The sequence below is a fragment of the Dama dama genome, chromosome 11, assembly GCF_033118175.1.
Source record: "Dama dama isolate Ldn47 chromosome 11, ASM3311817v1, whole genome shotgun sequence".
Lineage (NCBI taxonomy): Eukaryota > Metazoa > Chordata > Mammalia > Artiodactyla > Cervidae > Dama > Dama dama.
The window spans coordinates 2,883,441-2,897,298 of NC_083691.1; positions in this window are offsets into that span (position 1 = coordinate 2,883,441).

A 13,858-nucleotide genomic window follows, 5' to 3' on the forward strand; every position below is an offset into this window, starting at 1 on the left:
CACGGTTCACGTATTGCTGAAGCCTGGCTTGGAGAATTTTGAGCATTACTTCCTTTTCTCCTTTGCTTTTTGCTTCTCTTCTTTTCACAGCTGTTTGTAATGCCTCCTCAGACAACCATTTTGCTTTTTTGCATTTCTTTTCCTTAGGGATGGTCTTGATCCCTGTCTCCTGTACAATGTCACAAACCTCCATCAGTTTTTCATGGTAGCTGCCGCATATTCCGCTAACCTTTGTGTTTTTCTGGAACCCCTCAGTCTTGGGCACAAGTATGTCATGGGGAAAATGGAGAAATGGAGGCTTGGGGTCCTTCCAGACATAGATCATCCCACTTCCCCAGGTCCTGATGACCTAGGACTGAGGCCAGGGGTCACTCATTTCTCTCCAGGCGGGTATTCTGAGAGGTGTGGATGCCTTCAGGCCCAGGCCAGGCCTGGGGAAGGTGATGGCTGCCCCCGTGGATGGGGGAGAGATGGGGGATGGAGAGGATGGCTCCAGGCAGAAGGACGGAACCCGCAGAGGCCCAGAGGCAGCGGGCTGTGGGCGGACGTGGAGCCTGCTTTTGCATGGTGACTGTTGCCGCATTCAGGTGACGCGGCAGCAGGGCTGTGAGCCGCTCGCCCCCTCTCTGCACTTGCTCCTCGCCGTCCTGATGAGTCGGGCGCTGTGGGGTCCGCCCCGGGGGCCTCAGTTCAGTGCCTGTGGCTCTTCTCTCACTCACTGCATCTCCGCCACGTGCTTGTCATCTGACCTCGATTTCACGTTTGCTTGACCTTAACGCTGGGCTGGATGAAGCACACGCTGGAATCAAGATTGCCGGGAGAAATGTCAGTAACCTCAGATATGCAGATGACACCACCCTTATGGAAGAAGTGAAGAGGAACTAAGGAGCCTCTTGATGAAAGTGAAAGAGGAGAGTGAAAAGGCTGGCTTAAAACTCAACATTCAGAAAACTAAGATCATGGCATTTGGTCCCATCACTTCATGGCAAATAGATGGGGAAACAGTGGAAACAGTGGCAGACTTTATTTTGGGGGGCTCCAAAATCACTGCAGATGGTGACTGCAGCCATGAAATTAAAACACACTTGTTTCTTGGAAGAAAAGTTATGACCAACCTAGACAGCATATTAAAAAGCAGATTACTTTGCCAACAGAGGTCTATCTAGTCAAAACTGTGGTTTTTCCACTAGTCATGTATGGATGTGAGAGTTGGACTATAAAGAAAGCTGAGCGCCAAAGAACTAATGCTTTTGAACTGTGGTATTGGAGAAGATTCTTGAGAGTAACTTGGACTGCAAGGAGATCCAACCAATCTATCTTAAAGGAAATCAGTCCTGAATATCCATTGGAAGAACTGATGCTGAAGCTGAAACTCCAATAATTTGGCCACCTGGTGCGAAGAACTGACTCATTTGAAAAGACCCCGATGCTGGGAAAGATTGATAGAGGAAAGAGAAGGGGACGGCAGAGGATGAGATGATTAGGTGGCATCACCGACTCAATGGACATGCGCTTGAGTAAGCTCTGGGAGTTGGTGATGGACAGGGAGGCCTAGCGTGCTGTGGTCCATGGGGTCGCAAAGAGCCCGACAAGACTGAGCGACTGAACTGAACTGAACCTATGGGAATCCTGCGGGTCTCACTCTAGGCTGCTGGGCGGGACTGTGCCTGTGCAGGCAGGGACCCCACAGAGCTGGAGACACAGGGCTCAGGGCGTCTGCTCTTGGGGCCGGAGCTGCACCCCCCGCCTCCCCCGCTCACACTGCTTAGCTGCTCCGCAGCGGTTGGAGGTCTTGGAGACTTCTGCTTCTTGAGTCCCAGGACCCAGTTTTTTTTTTTTTCTTGTTAGGGGAAGGGTCCCTTGGGTGTCTAGTGCACTGCCTGCAATGAGCCAAATAGTGGCCCCAAAAGAGATGTGCTCACATCCTCACCCCTGGACCCTGTGAATGGGATCTTATTCAGAAAAACAATCCTTGCAATGTAATTAAGATCTTGGGAAGAGGAGATCAGCCTGGGTTTTCTTGGGGTGGAGGGGGGACAAATCCAGTGATAGTGTCCTCATGGGAGACTTACAGAGAGGACAGATGGAAACGGGGGAGGAGATGGGGCAGAGATGGGACCATGCTGTCCACGCCAAGGGAGCTGGGGGCGGGGACGACCCTACCCTGGAGCCTGTGGGGAGTGGCCCTCTACACCAGGATTTTGGACTTCTGGACTGCAGAACATGCAGACTAAGTTTCTGTCATTTTTAAGTCACCCTTTGTGGTTATTTGTTACAGGGGGTGCTTTCAAGAATGAGAAAGTTCTGTACCTGGAATGTGGCTTGCAGCAGGGGCCTTGGAGAGGTGCAGCTGGTGGGGATGGGGTACCTTGGGGGGCACTGGCTGGGGTGGTCCCAGGCATCTTCTGGCTCCTGCCCTATAGTTTGGAGGGATCTTATTTTTCAGATGCTGGGAGAGGCTTTTTTTTTCTTTTAATGTTCATTGGCCATTTCTCCTTTGTGGTTTATTAATTGCATGTCATACTCTTTTAAAAGTATTTGTTTTTATTTGTGTTTGGCTGCACCGGGACTTGGATGTGGCGTGCAGAATCTTCACTTGTGGCACCTGGGATCTAGTTCCCCAACCAGGGATTGAACCCAGGCCCCCTGCGTCAGGAGCTCAGAGGCTCAGCCACTGGGCCACCAGGGACATCCCTGAGGGACTCTATTCAGAATGCCTTTTGGAGGCCTTCTTGCTCTTCTTCCCAGAATATTCTCTCTATGAATTCTTTTTTTTTTTTTTTAACATTTTTATAATTCTTTTCCATGCATCCAGTTACAAAAGCATCTTGTATCCGTGATCCACTGCCGCATAACAAAGCCCCCCACGCCCAGCAGCTCAGAGTGGTGAACACTTCGGTGGGTCCGGAATCTTGGAGCCGCTCAGCCATGCGTTTCTGGTTCAGGATCTCTACGAAGCCAGGCTCTCGGTCCTTTGAAGGCTTAAGCGGGAACGGAGGACCCATATGCTGGCGGATTGGTGCTGGCTGGAGCTCAGTTCCCGGCCAGGCCGACCTCTCCGTGGGGCTGCCTGAGTGTGCTCACAGCATGGCGGCCTGCGATCCGAGTGCCAGGTCGGGGCAGAGGTCCCTGGAAGTCACACACCAGCATTCCCCCTGTGCCGGGAGTGAGGGTCCGGGGGCCCCCTGGGAGCCTGCATCATTTATCCCCGAGGGTGAGTCAGATCTACACAGGGAGGCTATGAGGGGATTAAACCACAGCAGGACATGCTGAGGTGAAACCCAGCGCAGAACTTTTCTTAGTGTGACCCCAACCGATGCGGTGCATTTCCCAGCAGGTTCTCACAGGAGCCCCAAGACAAGGACTGTTCCTCCACGCTGTAGAGCCAGCCAGCCTGGGTCATGAAGATGAGCACCCTCTCAAAGCCACATGCTGCCGTGATGGGGCCGGGCCGAGCACCATAGTGACTATCTGTGTGAGTTATTTCACGATTAGGAACCCTAAACTAACTAGCCACCACCAGCTAGAAGAGCTCAGGAAAAGGTCGAAAGGAGATGCCACGTGTCCCACCACCTCCCAGAATCCTTCTCGCTGGAATCCATCGTGGCTGAGCAATGCGTGCACCGCTAGGAAGGACCCTGAGTCAGAACAATTGGTTAGAGACAACCCGGAAACTAATCCCATCATCAGTAAACCTGAGCTTTCGAGCCACAGGGCAGAGCAGTCCTCCTGGGTCCCCTCACCCTCCTGCTCTCTGTCTGGGTGCCCCTTCCCAATAAAGTCTCTTGCTCCGTGAGCACGTCTGTCTCCTCGGGCAATTCATTTCCCAGTGTTAGACAAGAGCTCACTCTCGGGTCCTGGAATGGGTCCCCCTTCCTGCAACAAATGGCAATCCAGGAAATGTGTTCGGGGTGCTGAAAGCAGAATGGAGAGGGGTGAGCGTCAGCTGAGGACAGTCTGCCGCCCAGGAGGCGGGGAGGGAAACAGACAGGGGGCTAAACCGCCCTGGGACTGCGGCTCCCACATTCTCACAGTTCGTGCTGCCCAGGGCCTGCGCCTTTCGCCATCAGAGGCCCCCTGGAGGAGGGGGGAATGGTAGGTCTCTTCCCCAGCTACCCCGAGTGGGGGCTCCATGCTGAGTTACCATGGAAAGCAGATGGTTAAAAACCGTTGACCCAGAAATGTCACCTGCGGGAACCTGTCCTGAGTTAATCATTAAGGAAGGGGGTGAAGACTTAGCTGGTCACTCACCCAGCCTTGTTAAGAGAGAGTCCAGAACACCCCACATGCCCGCCGAGAGGTGACTGGTCACATAAACAAATGAAGGTCCATTTGGGCAACAGTCCTGTGCAGACCTTAAGAGAGGGCTACAGCCCCAGGCCCCGAACTCTGGACGCTTCTGAAGAGAGACACATTCTCCAGGGCCCGGGGGTCTGCCCGACCCCCACAGAGAGGCCATAGCCTGCATCCACACCCTCAAGACGGACAAGATTTGGGGGGAAACAAGTCTTTCCGATGCCAAAAGGAGGCTTACCTTTATTGATGCTTGTGTGTGTGTGTGTCTGACTCTTTGCAATGCAATAGCCTTCCAGGCTCCTCTGTCCATGGGATTCTCCAGGCAAGAATACTGGAGTGGGTTGCCATGCCCTCCTCCAGGGGATCTTCCCAACCCAGGGACTGAACTTGCATCTCTTATGTCTCCTGTATTGGCAGGCAGGTTCTTTACCACTAGCACCACCTGGGAAGCCTACAGATGTTTAGACAAGTTCATTTACCTATCATCCAAATGAAAACACAACATTTAGTAAAACTTCACTTAGGACTTGTGGATCTCCGAGAATACGGCTGAGGACTCCAGATCTCCTGAGAAAACCAGTGACAAAGTGTAGGGGGAGTGTGGTCCCAGTTGTGTGAATTACAGACAGGTATGCAGGTATACATTGATGGGTGTATATGCAATAATTAAAAAAAAGTCCTAAAATCTGGAAAGCCACGCACTTAGATGCTGCAGTGATAACATCAGCTGGATGTTGAGGTTACAGGTGACTTTTATTCATTCTTACTCACCTGTATCTTTTCTTACTAAGGTGAAATTCACATGCTGTAAATTTAACTGTTTTAAATTGCACAGTTGAGTGACATTTAGTACATTCACAGTCTTGGGCAATCAACGGGTCTATCTGATTCCAAAACATTTTCATCCCCCCCAAAAGGAAACCCAAGTACCCCTCAAGAGTCACTCCTGATTTCCCCCACCCCGGCCCCTGTCACCCACCAATCTGATTTCTGTCTCTCAAAACCCTTCTCCTCTGGATATTTCATACAAGTGGAATCACAGTATATATCCCCGGGGGATGGCACAGCAACCCACTCCAGTACTCTTGCCTGGAGAATCCCCATGGACAGAGGAGCCTGGCGGGCTACAGCCCACAGGGTCACAGAGAGTCAGACACGACTGCCTCGACTTGGCACGCATGCACACAGGCATTCCATATATGCCTTTTGTCTCGCTTCTTTCCCTTAGTTCCCGGTGCTCATGTGTGTGGTAACGTGGCCAGGGCTTCATCCCTTCTTGTGGCCGACTAGCACCCCATTGTATGGATGGTCCATGTATTATAATTATTCCATTCACGAACAGAAATGTCTATTTATCAATTGGTGGACATTTATCTGTACTTTTTTATTTTAGCCACGTCACACAGTGTGTGAGATCTTAGCTTCCCGACTGTGGATTGAGCCCACACGCCCTGCATTGGAAGGCAGAGTCTTAGTTACTGGATTGCCAGGGAAGCCCCACCTGTATCTAAGACCCTCTGTGCGGAGGATGAGTCAGATGCAGGGCCTTGCCCCACCTTCTCTCCCAAGTCCTCCCTGTCCCATCCTTGTTCACTTCTCCACCCCTCCCTGCTTCCAGGCTTCAACCTGCTCAACAGTGAGGATCTGGAGGAGGTAAGGTTAGGACTGTTATCAACACAGGTCATGAGAATGGCTCGTGTTCCACTCTGGGCTCTTTCAGATCCTTGACACTTGAAGATTCCCAGCAGCGCCACGCCAGTCACGGGAGGACAGACATCGTGGTCCTAGGAAAGGGGAGCGTGCAGTATGCAGGTGCGCGTGCAGACATACGGGGAGTGTCCACGCACCTGGAGGTCTGCAGGAGGCGTCAACCAGCCCCGCCGAGGGACGCCAGCTCGCTCCGGTCCCCAAAGGGCAAAGAGGGCTGCGGCGGACTCCCCATGAGGGTGGCTGGGCCTCACTGTGCAGTTGTTCCTCCAGGATAAACTCGGAGCAGAGTTTGCCCAGCTTTCCCGGTCTCCGAGGGCCGGGCCCGGCGGGCACAGGAAGGGGAGGGTTCGCCTAGAGGCAGCTCTGGCGGGGGTGGGGGGAGCGGTAAGGGGCGCGGCCACAGGCCGATTGGAACCCACAAACCCGCCCTGGGGGTTCTCTGAGGACAGGTTCTCCCAGGAGGGTGTGGCGTGTGGACTGTGTTCTGGCGGGCTGCCGTCCCCGTGGCCAGATGCTGGGTGTCTGCCAGGCCCCTTACGCTCCGTCTGGCCAGCCAGACCATTTTTCCCCGGGCCAGCCTGCGCTCCTGCCCGGGGCCTTAAGGAGGTGGTGGGAAAACAGGCCCACCGTCAGCACTGCGGGGGCTGCAGGGCAGAGGCAGAGTGCTCCTGAGGTGCCCCTGGGGCCCAGGCTCTGCCTGCACCGGCCGGGCAACGCCAAGTGCGGGTGAGACTCCACGCGCGGCCTCTGGAGGCCCTGACCCGCGGGGGCCCTGCACACACCCCTCCCGCCCGGGGCGACAGTGCTCCGCTGACCCCGGGCGGCCTGCGTGCTGAGAGGCCAGCAGAGCCAGGAGCAAGCCGGCCGGCGCTCCATTGCGGCCGTGGCCACCCTCGGCAGGGACGCCATTCAGACGGCAGTGCCATCAGCCCAACAGATCGAGGGCCTCCCCAGGACGCTGGTCTCAGAGGGGTTTCCGGGGCTGAGGCAGGTGGTGGTGGGGGGCTCCCCCTCCGTGGGGGCTCAGGGCCAGGCCAAGGCGACCAGACCTGCCCAGAAGTCCTCGGCCTCTCACTGTGCACGCAGTGTCCAGCGACGTCCGGCTGGAGGCAGAGCTGGGCTTACAGAACACAGTGACCAGGCGCGGGGGCTCACACCCCTGTCAGGACCCCCTGCCGGCTAGGACGGCCCGCTGGGCCCCTGGGGTCACACACACAGCTCGTGGCTGCTAGGACCCCACGGCATACCCCTGCCCCTAGCCTCTGGTCCCGAGCAGGGCCCACCGTCTGCCAGGCCCAGAGCCCAGGACCCGGGGTCCACAGGCTTCTAGCGGCCCACGGGAGTGTTTTCAATTTTTTTTCCCCTCCAAATCAGAAAGAAATTGGAAGGGAAAATAATGAACTTTCAGAGTTCCTTTTTACCCTTTTTATACCACTAAGGTCAGAATATAACTTTCCTTGTTTTTATAGCTGAAGGGAGGGAGGCAGAGACAGGAGGGAGCAGGGAATGAGGGGAGGGGGAGGACGGGAGAGGGAGAGTTTGGAGCCCACAGCCTTGGGTTAGGCTTAGGGTTAGGGTTAGGGTTAGGGTTAGGGTTAGGGTTAGGGTTAGGGCGGGCAGGCGCTCTGTCGCCCCAGCCTCCGACGTTGGGGTGAGTGTCCCGGGGCTGCTGCTCCTAGCCTGTGCCCGACCCCGAGCCGGGTGGAGAGGTGGGTGGGCGGGGAGTTTAGAGGAAGGGGACAGAACTCAGAGTGGGCAGGGGGCGGGAGGAAGGGAAGCCCCCAAACCCTGTACAACCCCCCGACACCATTTTGGCCATAGGGTGGGCACCAAGACCTCCAGCCTGCTGGCTATCCAGAGCCAACCACTGTGCCCTTCACTGGGACAGCAACCCGGGGCGGGTCAACTCTCGGGGGGCAGAGGCTGGGTGTGCCCCCCTGGGGAGCAGAGAGGCCAGGCCACCCCGAGCCCCTCCCCCGGTCCTCCACCCTGCGGCCAGGGCTGCGTCCACTAGGGGGCAGTGCTGCCCGGCCGTCAGCAGAGTCGGTTGGCAAGTGTCGTTGAGAACCAGAGTGGGCCTGGGGTGCTGGATGTATTTTATCCCTGCTTCGAGGATAACAAGCAGGACACCCGGTGAGATTTCCATCCCAGATAAACACCGAATGACATTTTTTTAGCACACGTTTGTTCTAAATATTACCTGGGACGTTGTTCAGTCGCTCGGCTGTGTCCCACTCTTTGGGACCCCACAGACTGCAGCACGCCAGGCCTCCCTGTCCATCACCAAGTCCCGGAGCTTGTTCAAACTCATGTCCATCGAGTCGGCGATGCCCTCCAACCATCTCATCTTCTGTCGCCACCTTCTCCTCCTGCCCTCCGTCTTTCCCAGCATCAGGGTCTTTTCAAACGAGTTGGCTCTTTGCATCAGGTGGCCAAAGGATTGGAGCTTCAGCTTCAATCCTCCTAGTGAATATTCAGGATTGATTTCCTTTAGGATGGACTGGTTTGATCTCCTTGAAGTCCAAGGGACTCTCAAGAGTCTTCTCCTGGGACATACTTGTCCTGAAAAAGTGCTTGCTCTTTGTTGACCTGCGGTTCACATCTCCCCAGGGCCCTGTATCATTCTATTTGCCAGGTCTGCTGCCTGGTCCTGGGGCAGCACAGGCAAGGGCGGGGAAGGCATCCAGGCGGGGCTGTAGCCCCGGCTCCAGCTTCACCAGCTCAGGGACGGATGTCTGGCTGGGTCACCAGGAAACCACACCCACACTGCACAGTAACGCAGGGGGTTGTTGGTCCTGGTGCTGGCTGGCATCCAGGCAGGGTGGGGCCGGGTGTGTTAGAATGAGCTCCGGAAGCTTGCCTCTAACCTCCCACCCAGAGGCAGCAGGACCCAGTGACTGTGATTAGGGATTCATTTATCCAGGTCTCCGAATGGTGAAATCCCCGGTGGTGCTAGTGGTAAAGAATCTGCAAGAGGTGCAGGCTCGGTCCCTGGGTCGGAAAGATACCCTGGAGAAGGAAATGGCAATCCACTCCAATGATTTTGCCTGGGAAATCCCAAGGACACAAGAAGCCTGGTGTGCTGCAGTCCGTGGGGTCACAAAAAGTCGGACACAACTGAGCGACAGACCAACAAGTGAGTGGAGAGACTCACGCTCCCCCCGGTCTGCTCTGCCCCCGTGCCCCGTGGCCAACCTCCACGGCTGGCTCGAGTGCTTGCATCTGAGTTCGCAGAGGGGCGAAGGCAGAAGCTCAGAAAGCCCGCTCCCTGGGACGGGGTCTCCACAGGGGAACGCAGAGCAGGCTGGACAGACAGAATGGGACTGCTACCTGGGCCCGCGTGCAGCTCCTTTCAGTGACAGCACCCTCTTGGGCCCAGTTATCTGGAGGCCACCCCTCGTGCAGAAGCAAGCCAGCGGTTTCTGCCAGTGACTCTTCTCTGACGACCCAGTCGTCAGTCCCTTTCTGCGGGTGGTGGCCCAGGCTCAGCAGGTCAGGCCCTGGAGTGTCCCCAGGCAGTCCGTGAGCTGGCGGGCGCCAGGTAGCAGGCGTGCTCCTCTCTGTTAAGAGGGAGTAGTCCTTCATTCATTCATTCACCAGTGAATTGTGCAGGCCCCAGCCACAGAGTAGGGAGCTGCCGGGACAGGTCTCAGGGGTTGGATGACAGGAGGTGGGGGGTGGCGGCAGGAAGGCCAGCCTCTGCCCTGCCCTTGGGGTCCCAGGGCCTGGCAGGGCCCCGGGACATGGCCAGGACAGTACCCATGGCCCAATCCGGGCCAGACCTGGCTGGGGGAGGGAGGCAGCTTCCCTGCAGGCCCCGTGTGAGCAGCCCTGGGTCACGCAGCTTGGCTCTGGGTCGGAGAGGAAATGCAGCAGAAGGGATTGCTTGACCTGGCTCACGTCAGGTCAGGGTGGCTAGGGGTGAGGGGAGCAGGCCAATTTAGGATTTCAGTCCAACACGCGCAGGGGAGGGTGGAGGAGGCCTGGTCCCTCCCTCTCTCCCCAGCCCCAGCCTCCACAGTGGAGGGGACATCCCCCACCCCGTGATGGGGAGGACTTCTCTTGGGGTTCGTGGAGGCGGGACAAGAGTCCCCAGGCACCACCGAGGCCCGATGGCCGAGAGGCAGCCCCCTGGTCCATGGCCGAGGCCTCCGGCCCTGTCCAGTCCTCCGGGCTGGCCTGGGCAGCGCCGGGGCAGCTGACAGAGTCTGGACGCCAGCTGGGTCAGGGGTGAGGTAACCGAGGGCGGCTGCCCAAGAGTGGGCCTGGCACCTCACTCCACCTATCTCCCTTTGTGGCCAGTGCCCCAGGCATGCACTGGGCCCCACGCCCGGCTGAGCACAGTGAAGCCCAGAGGCATGGCTGGTTTGCAGTTATCCCTGGGGGCTGACCCCGGGCACCAGAGCCTGTCTCCTGCTCCATTTTGCTGGCCAGGGGCCCCCAGCTGATCTCTTGCCCTTCTGGGCCCCTGTCTGTCCCGTGGACAGCGGGGGGAGGCCATCTCCAGGCGGGGTACCCAGCAGAGACCGGGGTACCGGCTGATGTCAGGGGCAGGGAGGCCGCCTCGACCCTTGGGGCAGCCCCTCCTTGATGCTTTCTGCCTTCAGTCCCTCTTGTGCCAAGGTCCCCGCTCTACCCGAGCCTGGAACTCGGATGTGAGTGTCGTGGCCGCGACAGGCCGAGCGTGGGGGCCGCCACCTTCGTGGAGAGCTGGCCGGGGGCGGGGCGGGGGTCGTGGCCCTTGGCTCTCCAGCAGTGGGAGGGGCCGCTGCAGAAAGGGCCTCGCCCCCTGGGGGCTTCCAGCCCCGGCTCCCCTCGGGGTTCTTGCCTCCCCTCCTCTGTTCAGCGGCATCTCCTGGACTCCCCGGTCACTGCCCCGGACAGCTCCTCGGACGCTGTCCCCCCAGCCCAGAGTCCCTCTGGGAGAGGCTGCGGCTCCCCCTCCCAGCCGCGGCCCCCAGGCCTGTGACACAGCAGATCGGACACCACGGGCAGGCGGACGCTCCCTGCCGGCCCCCGGGCACGGGCCGCACGTGCCTGGCTCCCCGGGCCCTGGCCAGCACCCCGTTGGAGCCCCAGCCCGAGGTACCGCCCTCACCCCCTCCCTGGGGAGCCTGTGGGCCCAGCACCGCCCAGCACGGCAGAGACCTGGGAATCGGGCCCAGAGGCCTCGTCTCATCTATTTTTAAGCGCGAGCCCATGAAAGATTCACAGGCTGCTTTATTTACCAGTGGGGGGGGGGGGGGGCAGGTGGCAACACCCGCTGAGAGGGCCCCACACACAGGCTCCGGCAAGCTTGCCCGAGCACCCTCCCCTCCGGCGGGCACCTCCTTCCGCAGGCCGGGCTGGGCTCTCCCCGCCTGCCTTCCTCCCAAAGAGCTTCTCCCTAGGAGGGCCAGCCCCCCAGAGACGCTCCCCCAGAGGGTGGGGGGGGCTCCTCCCGGTGCCCCCGACCGGGTGCACTGCACCCCGCTCCACGCTGTCCCTGATCTCCTGTGACTCGGAGCTTTTGTCCCCTCCTGGCTCCTGCATCCTGGCTTTATTTTTTTCCGGGCAGGTTTGAAGGGAGAGGAATCCATCTCCTGGTGCCAGAGGCAGAGTTGGGAGAGGCCTGGAGAAGGGCCCCGAGGAGGAGACGGAGGCTCGGGGAGCTTGGAGCTTAGCCATCTGTCCGGAGCTCAAAGATGTCGCTCGCCCGGGAGGGGTGATATCGGCCTTCAAGACATGCAGAGGCCCGGCCCTCCCCTCTGGAGGCCCCACCCCAGCCAAGGCCAACCCAGAGACCTCAGGGCCCCACCCCTGAGGCCGGGACTGGACGAGCAGGTGGGTCGTCAGGCCCAGCGCCGCCCCCCGCCGACCCCCACGGCAGGGCCGGTTTAGGCCAGATGGTCACCTGGTGTCACATGCTGCTCGGCTGGGCCCCCGGCAGACGCCCAGGAGGCCTCTCAGCTGTCACCCGGCCAGGGCTGGGGCTGCTGACTTATTATGAACTGGGCACCTTTCTGGGTGCTTGCGGGGACATGGGGCACCCCGAGAGGGTCACAAAGGACACTGGCACACCCCTGCCCCTCAAACTAGTGCTCCCTGAGGAGGGCACGCTAATTTTAGAGGAAAACCCCTTATCTCAGGGTCTCCACCGACCCAGAGGATCCTCTGGCAACTCACCTTCTAGAAACAAAAAGAGTTCCTTTCACAGGAGAATACTGAATATGTGTCTCAGACCCAGCGGAGTCTGAGGCCTCCCCTGTCCGCCCCCCCACCCCGGCCGCCCCGTTCCAGATCAGAGGCAAAAGTGGACACTTTCTTTCCACATTTCCCCAGAGGAGCAAGGAACTGGGGAAGAAGGTAAAAATTGAGCCACAGCCCCTCCATCTGTCTGGAGACAAACAGTGGCGTCCGGAACCACCATGCCTGGGAGCAGGCCAGGGCAGCGGGCCAGGGGCAGTGGGTGGGGTTACGGGGCTCAGCCGGCCTCGCCCAGTCGCCTCTGTCAAGTGGGGGAGCGCTGGTCCTGGAGGCTGCTCGTGGGGCGGCTCCTCTTGGCCAGGCCCGTTCTCTCGGGCGTCAGCGGAGCACCCGGGGAGGTGGGGGAGAAGGGCGGGGAACACAGGAACCCAAAAACGCGTGACTGAGTCATGGGAATCGCTGGGAAGAGTGAGGCGGGTGAGGCATCCGAGGGGCGGGCGGTGCCGCCTTGGCAGTGCTGGCGGCTGGCAGCTACAGGACCTCGGGCAAAGCAGCGCTGTCTGCGGTGGGGGGTCTGAGGACAGGATTCGTGCCTCAGCAAGAGCCCCCTGGGGCCTCCAGCTGAGGAACTGGGGACCCCGAGGCTCCGCTGGCGGTCCTGGGCCCACCTGACCCCCCAAAAGCTTCTCTTCCGAGTCTCGCTGTGGTCTGTCAGCCCCATGGCCAGCGCGGGCACCTCCCCGGGGGTCGGGGCAGCACTCTCAGGCCTCCTCCAAGGGCGGAAAGAGAGCCGCTCGTGGACTTGATGCAGATGGCCGGAGGTGTTTGCTTCTGTTCAGCTGCTCGGCTGCTCAGTCGCGTCCGGCTCTTGCAGCCCCACGGCCTTCAGCCAGCGAGGCTTCCCTGTCCAGAGGGGCTTGGGCCACAGGCTTTACTGTGAAACACACACGGGTGTAGCCCAGGGGAAGGGATGCTCCCGTCTCGTGAAAAGTGAGAACACCTGTACCCAGGATCCTCCATTCTCTGCAGGGAAGCCCTCGTCCCTATGGGCCTGACGCCCCCCAGTCACCCCGTGATGGGAGATTTTGTACTTGTCACCCAAAACAGCAGTTTGGGGGCTTCAGCAAAGCATTTCAGCCATAGACGCCCCAGCATCTGAAACAGGGCAGAGGCCGACAACAAGCTTTTGAAGGCCTCCAGGCACCACATGTGAGGCCACTGGTCAATGGTCGCAAACCCAGGCCCGGGGCCACAGTGGAGGGCACTTGTGCGTGACGGAAACTCGGTGTTACAACCTGGGTCTGCTCTGAGATCTGTTGACGGGCGCCCCCAGGGGTGACCTGGAGCTCCTCCTGGCAAGCCAGAGGCTGGCCACACCATTGCCCTGCCAGGCTGGCCCATGCGCTTGAGTTGAACACAGTCGCCTGATCCCTGGGCAGGCCTGGCACCTGGAGCAGGAGATAACCTACTGGCCCTGGCACCTGGGCACCGACCCCGCCCAGAAACTGGCCTCCTGCCTACCCAGCCCGTCCTCCGACCACCCCTCCCCCCAGGCCTGGGTCTCCTCACAGTCGCCGGAGGGGACCCGAAGGGGCAGGCTACCCGTCCGGTCACCGTGCGCGGCTCAAGGGCCCCTTTGTGCCGTGACCGGGCTGGCACGCGCCGT